This window comes from Fistularia commersonii, chromosome 29, assembly GCF_037954325.1.
Source record: "Fistularia commersonii isolate RoL2024-O1a breed Wild chromosome 29, RoL_Fcom_v1.0, whole genome shotgun sequence".
Lineage (NCBI taxonomy): Eukaryota > Metazoa > Chordata > Actinopteri > Syngnathiformes > Fistulariidae > Fistularia > Fistularia commersonii.
The window spans coordinates 11750834-11765646 of record NC_141312.1 but is presented as its reverse complement, the minus strand read 5'-3'; the positions used below and the strand labels follow the sequence as shown (position 1 = coordinate 11765646).

At 44.9% G+C, this 14813-nt stretch overlaps 1 pseudogene; it reads left to right on the top strand.

Annotated features, from left to right (window-relative positions):
- Positions 1–216: 216 nt before the first annotated feature.
- LOC147217001 (uncharacterized) lies at positions 217–14141 on the top strand (annotated as a pseudogene).
- The last annotated feature ends 672 nt before the right edge of the window (positions 14142–14813 follow it).

The following is a 14813-nucleotide window of genomic DNA, read 5'->3' as shown; positions in this document are numbered from 1 at the left end:
ACCGGAATACTTCCGAGACCTCCGAGACCCCATTGCAACAGTGTCCCCTGGACGCTGGAGTGGACACACCTATTTCCGGGGCTGAAGTTGCTGAAGTAGTCAAAAAGCTCTTCTGTCGTGGGGCCCTGGGGTTAGATGAGCTCTGCCTTGGGTTCCTCAAGACTGTCCTGTCTGACACGCCTCTGCCGCATTGCATGGATTTTGGGGACAGTGCTAATGGACTGGCAGACCAGGGTGGTGATCCCTGTCTTTAAAAAGGGTCAGAGGGTGTGCTCTAACTACAGAGGGATCACACTCCTCAGCCTCCCTGGTAAGGTCTATTCAGTGGCGCTGGAGAAGAGGGTCTGTCGGGCCGTTGAACCTCAGATTCAGAAGGAGCAGTATGGTTTTCGTCCTGGTCGTGGAACAGTGGACCAGCTCTATACCCTTGGTAGCGTCCTCAAGGGGACATGGGAGTTTGCTCGACCAGTCTACATGTGTTTTGTGGACCAGGAGAAGGCATTCGACCATGTCCCACGGGAAATTCTGTGGGGCTGCTCTGGGAGTATGGGGTACCGAACCCCTATATACGAGCTGTTCGGTCCCCATATGATTGTACCGGTCTGCCGTGGTGAAGAGGGAGCTGAGCCAAAAAGGCAAAGCTCTCAATTTAGCAGTTGAGCCTATGGTCACAGGCTGTGGGTAGTGACCAAAAGTACGAGATCACAGATACAAGCAGCCAAAATGAGTTTCCTCCGCAGGGTGGCTGGACTCTCTCCCTTAGAGATAAGGAAAGAAGATCAGTCATCCAGGAGGAGCTCAGAGCCACTGCTCCTCCGCATAGAGAGGAGCCAGATGAGATGGCTCGGGCATGTGGTCAGGATGTCTCCTGGACGCCTCCCGGGGGGAGGTATTCTGGGCATGTCCACCTAGGAGGAGACCACGGGTAAGACACAGGACATGCTGGAGAGACTATGTCTCCAGGCTGGCCTGGGAATGCCTTGGAATCACCCCAGAGGAGCTGGATGGTGTAGCGGGGAGAGGGAGGTCTCACTTCTCCGGCAGCTGCCCCACCCCAGATAAGCGTGAGAAGATGGATGGATGGATGGATGGATGGATGGATGGATGGATGGATGTCCTGACAGTATTCTTATCATTTTCAGAATATTCCCTGTGTTATGTACAGTATATCAATGTTTTCAAAAATGAAGTCACATAAAAAAATGACTGCAGCATGTCTGACATGAATATTTTCTGTTACTATCTACTTACCATAACAAAACTATAAAATGATCAAGTCAGACAGTTTAGATTGTTTTGTTGATAAAAGTTTCTTTTGATTTAAATGAGCTATTGATTCCCAATATGAGCTTTATGGTTTGCATCATGTCATGCATGGAAGCATTTAACTAAATTTGGGAAACAAAGACAATTCATCCCTACTTGGCTTTTTTTTTTTTGTTTTTTTGTGTGTGAAACTGCACAAATAAAATGCTGGGTACATTGTCATAGATGTGGTCATTAGAAAAAATTAAAACATATTTACTTTGTCATTCAAGCACAGCAGTCTGTGTTTCTGTCTTCACTCTGGTCAATACTAAAGATAGAACCCTGGAAGTAATGAACCCTTTCCAACAGACTGCACAGTTTCATTGGGTGACCCCTAACACAATCAAGCAACAACAGTACAGCTGCTTGCCTGGAGTGTTTGAAACATTCCTAACACCTGCCCAACAGGAAAAACAAATATGTAGTTGTGATATAGACTGTCTGTCCTGGGAGGATTCAAGCTCCTCTTGCACTTGTTGGCTGCATTCACACTTTGTAAAAATGTGTTATTATAAGCGCCTAGCAGTGTTTTTATCTCACATTAACTCATGTTTCATACCTGCATAAGGGGGGGAACTATCATAAGGTTGTCTTTAGTGAGTCATGTTGAGTATATTTTCAGTTGTGCTGATTCTCTATTTAATCTCACATCTTGGTAATTGTTTTTTGTCTATTATGTATTTTTCCTGTGAAATAGAGGTCATGATGCATTCTGTTTTCAAGGTGATTGTAAAGCATTCATCCATGTTGACACAGCAATTTGCACAAATGTTACGCTAAAACAGGTCTCTGGAGACCAGATTTCAGGCTTCCACCATAAAGAGAGTCTATAACCCGATTTAGTGTCCACCCATGCACAGTTTGCAAATGTGTAAGCGACATGGACTCAGTCTGAATCATGATTTTATGTGACTTTTAAATGTAGTTCGAAACATGCGAATCAACAATAATAACCATATCATACCAGGACCGGGTTAACGACCGCCATTGGTACAGATGACCTACAAGGCACCAGTGGAAATTTGGTCTTCTGTAGGTCAAAGGAGAGTAGGAAGGCGCTTTCCGAAGCAGAGAGAGAAGAAGAAAGGAAAGAGCCTGGGATTGAGAGTAGGGACTATGACAGGAAAAGGTAGAGAGTTGGTCAGCATGATGCAGAGAAGGAAGGTGGATATACTGTGTTCAGGAGACCTGGTGGAAAGGTAGTAAGGCTAGAAGCTTAGGAGCCGGCTTTAAGTTGTGCTATAATGGTACTGACTAGAAGAGAAATTGAGTAGGGTTTATCTTGAAGGAAGAGTTTGTTAGGAACGCTATGGAGGTGAAAAGAATGCAAGATAGACTTGTGAGTCTGAAACTGGAAATTGAAGGTGTGATGCTCAATGTTGTTAGTGGCTATGCCCCGCAGGTGGGATGGGAATTTGAAGAGAAGGAGAAGTTCTAGGACGTTCCTAACAAACTCTTCCTTCAAGATAACTCCTACTCCATTCCTCTTCTTGTCAGTACCAAAGTAGTCCAACTTAAAGCCTGCTCCTAAGCTTCTAGCCTCACTACCTTTCCACCTGGTCTCCTGGACACACAGTATATCCACCTTCCTTCTCGGCATCATGTCGACCAACTCTACCTTTTCCTATCATAGTCCCGATATTCAAAGTCCCTACTCTCAGTCCCAGGCTCTTTCCTTTCCTCCTCTCTCTCTGCTTCGGAACACGCACTCCTCCTCTTCTTCTTGTGCATGGTCTTTGACCCACAGTAGCCCAATTTCCATTAGTACCCTGCAAGTCATCTGTACCAATGGCAGTCGTTGTTAATCCGGTCTACGACCGATCCGGTATGATATGGTTATGGTTAGCTCGCATTGTTTGGTTTCGGCAAAAGTTTTACGCCGGATGCCCTTCCTGACGCAACCCTCTGCATTTATCCGGGCTCATTTATTATTAATACCACCATACCATTTATACCATTATATAGTGTGTCACATGGTTTGTGTGTGTGTGTGTGTGTGTGTGTGTGTGTGTGTGTGTGTGTGTGTGTGTGTATGACCCAGCGCTGGGTCTCTCTGTCTCTGTGTGTGAACATAGAGAAGATGCAAATGATTGTTGTGGGTTTCAGGAGAACTAGCACATGAAAATAATAACCAGCACAACCCTCTAACCATCAACAGTGCTCCTGTGGAAAGCGTGAGCAGCTCCAAGTTTCTGGGTGTGCATGTGTCAGTGGAACGCTCCTGGTCCATGAATACTCTGTCACTGAAAAGACACCAGCATCACTGCTTTCTCCGCAAGCTGAGAAGAGCCAGAGCCCCAGTCCCTATCATGACCACTTCTGCAGGGGCACAGTCGAGAACATCCTGAGCAACAGCATTGTAAATCAAAACTACAACTCTACTACAGGATTGGTCGAGTCCCAAATAAACGATTGCCATTGGTGCCATTAACCTACAGGAAACCAGTGGAAATCGGGCTGTTGTGGGTCAGTGAAGGTGAATAGTCGGCATGTTCAGGAGTTGAGCAATAGAGGGAAAGGCACAGAGTCTTGGGTTTAGAATAGGGACTATGAATATTGGGAAGATGACAGGATAAGCTAATGCGTTGGATAACATGCTGCAGAGAACTGAGATGGATATACTGTGTGTCCAGGGGACCAGGTGGAAAGGTAGAAAGCCAAGAAGCTTAGGTATAGTTTTTAAAGTTGTGCCATCATGGTATTGAGATGGCAAAGTGATTTTTTATAAGTTGCTTTGGATAAAAGTGTCTGCCAAATGATTGTAACGTGTAATGTTATGTCAGAGATATCTTGAAGGAGTTTGTTTGGAATGTTCTGGAGGTGAAGAGTGCCAGATAGACAAGTCTGAAGCTAGAAATTGTAGGTGTGGTGCTCATTGTTGTTATTGGCTATGTTCTACAGGTTAGATATGAGTTCAAGGAGAAAGACAAAGGTAAGAGAGTGCTAACTGGTGCAGACTTCAGTGGTCCTATTGGTGTAGGCAATAGAGGGGATAAAGAAATGATGGGCAGGTTTGGTATCCAGGATAGGATCACAGAGGGACAGATGGTAGACTTTGCAAAGAGGATGGGCATTACTGTAGTAAATATGCTTTTCCAGCAGAGGCAAGAATATAGGGTAACTTAAAAGAGCATATAGGTAGACATCTTATATAGACAATGTAATCTGAAGGAGATCAGTAACTACAAAGTAGTGGTAGGTGAGCATAGCCAAACCGCATTGGATCCTGGTTTGTAGGATGAATCTGGTGACAAGGAAGATCGAGGACAAAGGCAGAGCAGATGATGAGGTTGTGGAAGCTGAAAAAGGAGTGTTGCATGGTTTTCCGGGAGAAGGTGAGAAACACTGAGGTCAGCAGAAGCTTCCAGATGGCTGGCCAACTACAGCTAATGTGATAAGGAAGAGAGGCTGGGGAGTACTTGGTGTTCTGTCTGGAAGGAAAGTGGAATGAGGAAGTGCAGGAGCGATTATATACAGAGAAAGAGGTTAGCAGAGAAGTGGGAAACTGAGGGGACTAAAGAGCCTACAGGAGTACGGTGTGAAGTAGTGCATAGCAAAAGTAGCAAAGGGCATATGATGTCTTTTATGATAAATTGGAAAGTAAGGAGCGAGAATGATTTCTACAGGTTTGCAGAACAGAGAGATGGAGATGAGAAGGATACAAGCGGACACCTGCTGCAATGGCTGGCCCCAATTACTGGCTATCAGTGACAGTTTAGTGTTGGCCCAATGTGTTGGTGTTCACCCTCCCTCCATTGCGGTCTCCCATGGCCCCCTTTTTCCCTCGGTTCTCTCAGACTCTGATCTGTCGCACTCCTGCCCTCCAATGATCACTGAGTTGCAGGTCTGTCAAATATTGTGTGGGCCGATGGTTGGTGTGGGGGGCAGGCAACGATGAGTGCTGCTATGGTGTGAATGATGCTGAGCATGGTTGGTTACAGCTGTACTAAAAAAAGTTGCAGAAAATAAAACCATGAAATCTGGAGTTTAAGCCTAGTTTCAAACCTCTTGTGAAATGTTAAAATATAAAACCTTGAGCAGATGTGTGTGAAAATGAAGGCAGTGTTAATCCTGTAAATCAGCCTATAGATCGGCTCGGTTTTATTATAGTGAATGTGGTGGCAAGTTCCATTTCCTCACTTATCAACGGTCCTAAACAAAATCCATTATATTACCACACTAAAACCCTTGTAGTAAAGGCTTCCTGGCCACACAACTGGTGACAGATGGTAAAGGCAGTATGTAATCCCCTCTTCACATGGTCCCTTACACAACATACAGATAATCCACCAGAAACATCAACATGCCTGCAGAGCAGAGGGAGAGGGAGGTCCCTTTACATGTGTGATTATAATTAGTTCACCGCAGTGACTTGCCTGAGAATGCATCCAATCATTTGAGGGATTTTCCTTTTTCACTCAATGAAAGTTTATGTTTTCTCTTGAACGCTTTTTTTTTTGTTTGTTTTTTTTTAACAAGGCTTTATGTCATTTTATAGAATAATTACAGTTTGAAAGAAAAAGCCATTGCTTATAAAAGTAGTGAGTACTCTGTTTATTGGGTCATTCAGCAGAGCTAGCTAAAGACAGAGTATGTAACATTTTAACATCCCAAAGTTTTCTCTCACAGATGCTTATTGAGATTCAGTTCATATTAAAGTTAGTAAATGGATGAATATTCCATGCACAGCCCAGACAAAATATCTGTAAGTAATAAATTGCATATCATTTAACACTTCTCTTCTGCTTTCGTCTTTTCCCTTCAGGGGTCACCACAGCAAATCAACCTTCTTCATCTAACCCTATTCTCTGTATCCTCCTCTCATACCAACTACTTTCATTTCATATCCTGTCTCCATACTCTGTCTTGCTTCAACTAATTCTCTTTCCTCTCTTGGGGGGGTTCTATGGCTCCGTTAGCAGAGTGTATGTGTCCCTTCAATAATAAGGTTGGCAGTTTGATCACCCGCTCCTCCTCTCTGTATGTCAAACACTGTGTGTGTATGTGTGTGAGAGAGAAAGAGAGAGAGAGAGAGAGAGAGAGAGAGAGAGAGAGAGAGAGAGAGAGAGAGAGAGAGAGAGAGAGAGAGAGAGAGAGAGAGAGACAATGGGTGCTTTCTGATATGAATCAATTAAACCGCAAGGTCTGAAAGGGCTACATAAGCAGAGACCATCTACCTCACGCAACATTGTCCGCAATAACTGTACATTCTCCATAGATATGTCAGATTCAAAGTCACATATTTCTGCCTTCAACACGGTCATCTCCCACAAACTCATCGACAAATGTCCAGCCTCGCCCTGCGTCCTGCTCTCTATAACTGGCTCCAGGACTTCCTGTCTGGCAGACCCCAGTCTGTCAGGATGGCAAATACGTCATCAGCCAACTACATCACAGATGCTGCTCTCGACCAATACTGTTTAAATCTCTAATATTGTGTAGGTTAACATTTCCCTGCACTATAACATCAATATGTTTATGATTACACTTATCTGGTTGCACCATGGACAGCAAAGAATTTCCTTGTATAGGAAAACATGTCTCCATACTGCACATAAGACAAACACTTTGACTCTTATGAATATAATTATGTTCTATACGTGCTATCAATAAGGGGGATGTCCAGAATTATGGCAACTATAGAGGGATAAAGTTGATGAGCCATACAATGAAGTTTTGGGAAACAGTAGTGGAAACTAGACTGAGAGCAGAAGTCAGCGTGTGTGAACAGCAGTATGCCTTGATGCCTAGAAAGAGTACTACAGATGCAGTGTTTGCTTTGAAAATGCCAATAGAAAAGTACAGAGAAGGAAGATAAAGGAGGATAGACCTAGAGAAGGCCAGAGGGAGCTGCATTGTGTTTTTGTAGATCTAGAAAAAACTTATGGCAGTGTGCCAAGGGAGGAGCTCTGGTATAGTATGAGGAAATCTGGAGTGGCAGAGAAGTATGTTAGCTGGTGCAAGACATGTATGCTAGCTGTGAGACATGGGTGCGGTGTGCTGTAGGGATAATAAAAGAGATAAGTTCAAGGTGGAGGTGGGACTTCATCAGGGATCAGCTCTGAGCCTCTTTGCAATGGTGATGGACAGGCTGACAGATGAGGTTAGATAGGAATCTCCATGGACCATGATGTTTGCAGATGACATTGTGATCTGTAGTGAGGGCAGAGAACAGGTTGAGTTGGAGGTATGCGCTGGACAGGAGAGGAATTCAGGATAGTCGCAGCAAGACTGTGTGTGTGTGTGTGTGTGTGTGTGTGTGTGTGTGTGTGTGTGTGTGTGTATGTGTGTGTGTGCGTGTGTGTGTGTGTGTGCGTGTGTGTGTGTGTGTGTGTGCGTGTGTGTGCGTGTGTGTGTGTGTGTGTGTGTGTGTGTGTGAATGAGAAGAACCATTGTGGAACGGTGAGAGTACAGGGAGCTGAGATCAACAAGCTGGAGGATTTGAGGTACTTACTTGGGGTCAACAGTCCAGAGCAATGGAGAGTGTGGAAAAGAGGCAAAGAGACGGGTTCAAGCAGCTTGAAATGGGTGGAGAAAAGTGTCAAGGGTTTAGCAGGTTTGGATGGGTGGAGAAAAATGGTCAGAGAGAAGGTCAGAGAAGCCAGACTGAGATGGTTCGGTCATGTACAGAGGAGGGATAGAGAATATTGGTAGACGGATGCTGGAATTGGAGCTGCCAGGCAAGAGGTCTCGAGGAAGACCAAAGAGAAGATTTATGGACGTAGTGAGAGATGATATGAAGGTAGTTGGTGTGAGGGAGGAGGATACAGATGAATAGGGTTAGATGGACAAAGTTGGCTCGCTGTGGCGACCCCTGACGGGAAAAGCCGAAAGAAGAAGAAGAAGAAGGTTGCATTCAGATGAGGCATTTGTCTTCCAGTTCCAGGTCAATGTTTTTAGCTTAGTTTTCTCAGATTTTTTTTTTAGGTCCTTTTCCTCTTCTTTGTACTCCTCATCCCGTGCGTCACCACATTTCTAATCCCTTGCAATGATAGCCAATTTTTCTAACTGGGCTGACAACTAGCAAACAACCAGGCTGATAGGAAGTTAACAAGAACAAAGACTTGTTAGCTGTCTGAGCTTAATGCTACCAGTGTTACCAGCCCACAAATCTATTGTCCCTGACAACCCAACCAAAAATATCCAGCACTCATCTGGTCACTTTCTATCCTGCTGTCCTGCCTTGACCTCCATGCCTACCTGACAGACAGAGGATCGAATACTCCAGAGACTTTCTACTCCAGCTTCAGCTCCACTCCCGGATGAGAAATTGCACACCCAGCAACGAATCACTCAGACCCTTCACTCTTAAAAAAAAAAAAAAAAAAAGCAGCATCATAGCCTGACTCAAATGTGAGAAAGGTAAACACTGAGTGCTTCAATCCATCATATTAGCTAATATGAGTTCACATCATGAGAAATAGACAAACTCCAGACTAATGTGAACCCTTATGCACGAATATCAGATGGCTTCAATCTTAGCATTCACAGAAAAATGCTTAGGCAAAAGTGACAACAATGGCATGTCACTACACAGACTGTTTTGGCCAGCCAATATAGCTAGACTAGGACACCGAATGTACGGGGAAGCATCATGGTTCGGGAGTTGGCCTCTACATAATGGATTACATCAGTATGTCACACCTGAAAACCCTGTTCAGAGAAAACTCTTGAAAATATTCAGGATCCGTCCCTAATGCCTACAAAGCTGTCTCCCTACCCCCCCTTGGCTCTGCTGCTGTCACTCTATTCTGCTCGCTCCGGCCTACTCGATAGTTGTTAGACAGGCAGATAATGAGACAAAAAACATTAAACAGTGGACACTGGGCAGCATCGAGAATCTTCAGGGGTGCTTCAATTCGACGGACTGGTAAAATATTATATTCCAGTCCAGTAACATCAGTAAGGAGGAGAGGACTGTTTCAACCTACATTTCCTTTTGTGTAGACAGAATCATCCCTGTCAAAAAAGGTCTCCATGTTTGCTCACAACAAACTGCTGTTGACCAAGGAGCTGAAAGAGATTCTAAATAAGAAAAAAAAATCCTTTTTACTTCTTCATCCTGGATCTCAATCCAAGATAGTGGTGATAGCGGTGATTTATTGTAGTTCTTCGCACATTTCTCGTTCATCCTGTTTGGCTTTTGCACTGGATTACAAGTAGGGTGGACCAGATCTGCTAGATATCTAGTAGTGATGGGAATTCCAGCCCTTTTTAGAGAACCAGCTCTTTCGGCTCACTAAAAAGAGATGGCTCTTTCTGCTCCCAAAAGGCCCCTCAGATTTTTTTGTTGCTTCAATCAATATATTACTAATAATAATGTAACATTATGCACAAAATGAATGAATGATTAATAAAAAAAGGTATTATACTACTATATTATAATACCCTTTATTTTTTCACTTCTACAGTGAACGTTGTACTAATTTTACTTTTAACTTTTTATACTAAGCAACTTTAAAGTGTCAGTTATTAGACAAACTGCTGTGGCTTTATTAACCCTCTCTTGTAGTGAAGCATGTTCTCGGTGATACAGGTCTGGGATAATTTTCTGAGAGAGGGTTTTCCTGCTTGGAATGGCATACACTGGATTGAGTGCATGTGTAAACTTTCTGAAGCCCTTGTCATCCACAACTGAAAATAGCCAAAAATCTAATGCAATCATTTCAGCCCGCTCTTCGTCATTTTTTTTCTGTCTTGCAGGGGTCAAAGACTTCTCCAAAAACAGTTTCATTGAGCTGTGGGTTGATGTTTTAGGCAGCTGTGGTGGTCGCTGCTGAATGATGCTGCTGACACTGCAGCAGCAGCATTAGCAGCAGCAACAGTTACAGATGACACACTGGCACCTTCATTAATACCAGGTTCAAGCTTCTCCAGTGGAACTGTTGGGTGGACAGTTCTCAGGTGCCTGTGGAGGTTATTGGTTGAGCCAGCTTTACATGAATTTTTAGTCTTGCAGACAATGCACTCTGCTTTGGAGCCATCAATATAATTAAAATGAGTCCAAATGTGGCTCCTTTTCCTGCTTTGACTCATTTCTTTTTTACTTTATCTACACAGGCCAGCCTCACATCACCATGGATTCGTTACAAACCGAGACAATCAAAGACCTTGGACTACTCCGCCTACTCGCAGCTACACCTGACTCGATTGCATCTTCTCATCCGGAGAGGAGACACCACAAGCGACGTGAGAGGAGGCAGGAGAGGGGGAAGCGCTGAGGTATCCGGGCTAGGATAACGGCTGGAGAGGATTTTTTTGTTTGGAGCTTCTTTAAGAAAGTCAGTGAATGACAAAGAATGGTCTTTGTATATTTATTTTGAGGCCTCAAAAGATTCAAGTCATGCAGGGCACAGAGTAGCCTGTAAGAGAGTATAAAGAACATATGGCGGGGCTGGGTTTTTATGCATAGAGGACCTCTCCTGGACAACCCACACCCCATCACTTGAAAAGAAGGCACAGCAGCGCAGCACCACCTCAGCTTCCTTCACAAACTCGAGCAAGCAAAAGCCCCCTTACCTATCATGCACACCTTCTACTGGGGCACAATAAAGACCATCCTGACCAGCTGTATCACTGTGTGGGGTGGGAGCTGACCAGATTACAACAGAAAAGCTCTGCAGCGCATCATGAACACAGTTGGAAGGATCATCGGTGCCCCACTCCACTCCCTGAAAGACATACACACCATCCGCCTCACCCATAAAGTACCATCCCCACCCTCGCACACAGCCTGTTTAGCCTCCTGCCTTCAGGAAGTAGGTACCAGAGCCCCCGGGCTCGCTCCACCAGACTCACCAACAGCTTCATGTAGCAGGCGGAGAGGATGCTGAACTCTCTCTCTCTCTCTTCATTCTTCACCCCCCCATGCCCACAAATAGCCCTCCCACTCCCCTGGACTCTGATGATATACAAAACATTAGAAATATGGGGCTCAAAAATATGACCTCAGTGAACACTGTTTCCCCTGTTGCAACCAATCATTACTGCCCAATGACCTGAACTCTTCACTGACAACCGCTCCCAGCTAGACATCAGCTTCCTCTCTCAAATTGGACAGCTTTGCCATGGCCTTCAAAACAGAGGTGCTGAGAGCCCAAATGAAAACTAAGATCAACACTGTGTCTGGATCAGACAGTATTTGCGGCACAGTGTTACCAGCTGTTGGGTGGAGTATTCCATCTCTTTTTCAGAAACTCCCTGTCCTGCAGCACAGTGCACCAGATGTAGAAGCACTCAACAGTGATTCCTGTCCCAAAGAAGGGAACTGCAAAGGTCCTCAATGACTACCAGGCCTGTGGCTCTCCCCTTTTGGGTGATGAAGGCCATGGAGATACTCGTAAAAACTCGCAGTACCAGAGTAACCGAACCCATGGCTGTTCCTCTCCAATTTGCTTACCGGGCAGGCAGAGGGATGGCTGATGCTTAGATATTCATCACCGACTTCATCCAAAAAAACACCTTGATACCCCCCTCAACTCAGTCAGGCTCTTGTTTACAGATTTCTCCTCCACCTTCCATTCTGCACAACCCCACATAATGGCCAAGAAGCTGATGACCCATTTCCACCTCAATCACCAATTCATTATCATCAGGGGGTAATCGGCTTCCTCACCAACAGGCCACAGAGGGTACTGGTTAACAACACATTCTATGACCCCTTCTTCACCTCCACCTGTTCATTACAAGGCTACATCCTGCCTCCGCTTCATTCTCTACCCAGATGACTGTCGGTCCACTCATCCTAACCCGACAGTTTTATTTACAAATGCTAGATCATTTCTTTCTTTAGTGCCAATGCTACCCCATGCTACATCCAATTGCCCCATACAAAGTGATTCTGATTCTCTTTTCCAAAACACGTGGATGCAGTATGAAGTTGTTATTGTTGGATCTTGTGGCAAATGGACTTAACCCTTGTTTGCTAAATCCCTTGAGTTCTGGAACAGGTCCACAGTTCCTGCCCAGTGTTCTTCTACCTATTCCTACCTATTCCTGCCAAGAGTTACTCTGCCTTTTCGTGCCCAGCATTCATCTGCTTGTTGCTACCCAGCATCCTCCTACCTGGTTTGTTCATTTTTGCCTCAACTTTTTTGTGTACCAATCACAAACCAGGTACCCTCAGCTCCTATTTGTTTAGTGGCGAGTCTTGTGGCTGCGTGTGGGTTCCACCTCTGAACAAAACAGGGCTCATTCTAACACAACCCATCCATGGAACAGTAACAACAATACCACCAACAGCGACAACAAGAACTAGGTTGGGAACTTGCCCAGCCATCAAGTGACTAGCTTGGCGTCCTGTCTAAGGGACTAAATTTTGCAGTCACAGCAGATCAGATCCGAACAGTAGGCCTCATCATGGCAACTGAAACAGCTATATGCAACAACCACATCTCTAATACAGAAGCTGAGCAAAATCAAGGTCTCAGCAGCACTCTCCAGTGCCAAACCACCCCCATCCAATCTGGCACCTGAAGAGAAGACAGCACTCTCTTCACACCAGAAGGATGAGAGCATCATCATCCTTCCGGCCGACAAAGGTCGATGTAGAGTGGTTCTGGAAAAAAGGATTCCCAAGCAAAGATGGACAGTCTCTTCTGGGACACAACAATGTATAAAACCCTGAAATTGGACCTGACCAACGTATACAAGAAGAAAGTGGTCAGCTGTCAACAGCATCTAGAAAAAGATGCGGCCATAAACAAACCTCTTTATAATTAACTGTGCCTTGCATCTACAGACTCCTGAAGATTCACAAGGAGGGAGCTCCTCTCAGACGCATCGTCAGTGGCATAAACTCTGTCACATACAACATTGCCAAACATGTGGCAAAGATTGTCAACTTTGGTTGGCAACACCACACACCATATCCATAATTCTCAGGACTTTGCCAGTGAGGTCAAGCAGATCAGGCTGGACCTGTATGAAACCATGGTGTCGCTCAATCTATCCCAGTGGTTCTTAACCTGGGTTCGATCGAACCCCAGGGGTTCGGTGAGTCAGTCTCAGGGGTTCGGCGGAGGTCAAGACACACATCGGTGATGACATCACTGGCTGCAGGTGATCACGCTACATAGCTTGGCCTATCCGTGCTGTAGGGATTTTGGCGCGCTCAGTTGTAGTAACTTGTGACTGTCATGATGGTACGTCATGTGATTTCTTTCTTAATATTTTAATCCCTTCATACTAATTATGACGGGCAAAAAAAGAAATAGGTCGGAAGAATACGTACAATACGGATTCACATGTATGACGGAACATGATTGGAATCGATGTCCTAACTGCATGATTTGGAATGACAAAATGAGCAATTCTAGTCCAGCACCGGCAAAACTAAGGGAAGGCTTCCTTCAGCTGCATGGAGATGGGAACTACAAGAACATAGCGCTTGCTGAATTCAAGGTGAAGGGAGCCAGATTCGATGAAAAGGCTACTCTGCCTGTTCTTTGTACCTATCAACGAAACGATCCTCGATCCAATAAAGAAGGGTTCGGTGAATGCGCATGTAAAACAGGTGGGGTTCAGTACCTCCAACAAGGTTAAGAACCACTGATCTAGCCTCACTGTTCACATATATCCCAACATCAGATGCAATCACAGTGCAGGAGCGCCTCATTAGAGACAACGCCTTGAAAAAAACACCAAAACTCTCCATGCATCACATCTGAACCCTATTGGATTTTTGTCTAAAGACCACCTATTTTCTGTTCAATAGCGGTTTCTACAAGCAAAAACGTGGATGCACCATAGGCTTGCCTGTATTCCCCATAGTTGTGAACCTACACATGGAGGAGTATGTAGATGACACATGGGTCAACATCAAGAAGCGTTGACCACTAACCGCAACTCAATCGACACCCACATCAACTTCATAAGGGAGGATGTCACTGCCAACTCGTATGTTTGGTTTTGGCAAAAGTTTTACACCAGATGCCCTTCCTGACGCAACCCTCTGCATTTATCCGGGCTTGGGACCGGCACAGGGAGGCACTGCTCCGTGCCCCCCCAAGGCAGGCTTGGAGAGACATAGGTCAGTGCTGCCCTGTGGCTGCATTTAGAGGAAACCTTGAGCACAAACTGGGGATAATCAGAACTCTACACCACCGGGCCAAGAACATCCCATCAACCGCCGAAGGAAGCATGACCGTGGTACAGCACATTAGGAAAGCCTTGATCATGTGGCTATCCTGATTGAGCCTTCGCCAAATCAGAAACCACCAGACGCAGGAACGTCGAACAGGAGGAAGACAACAAACACACAACAAACACACAATGAAGACACAGCTGACCTTAACTGCAGGGACCAGAGACCAGATAAAAACTAAAAACTTAATATGCTAATCGATGTCCTCATCCCAAAGGGAAAGAGATGCACACTCACACTCACCCCAGGCAATATCATCTGCGGCCTCTCCTGTGACTAATTAAAATGACTGTTACTCAAGCAAGTACTTGACAATTGGTATTATCATTTGTGGGATGATAATGGGATTATCCATGGGATA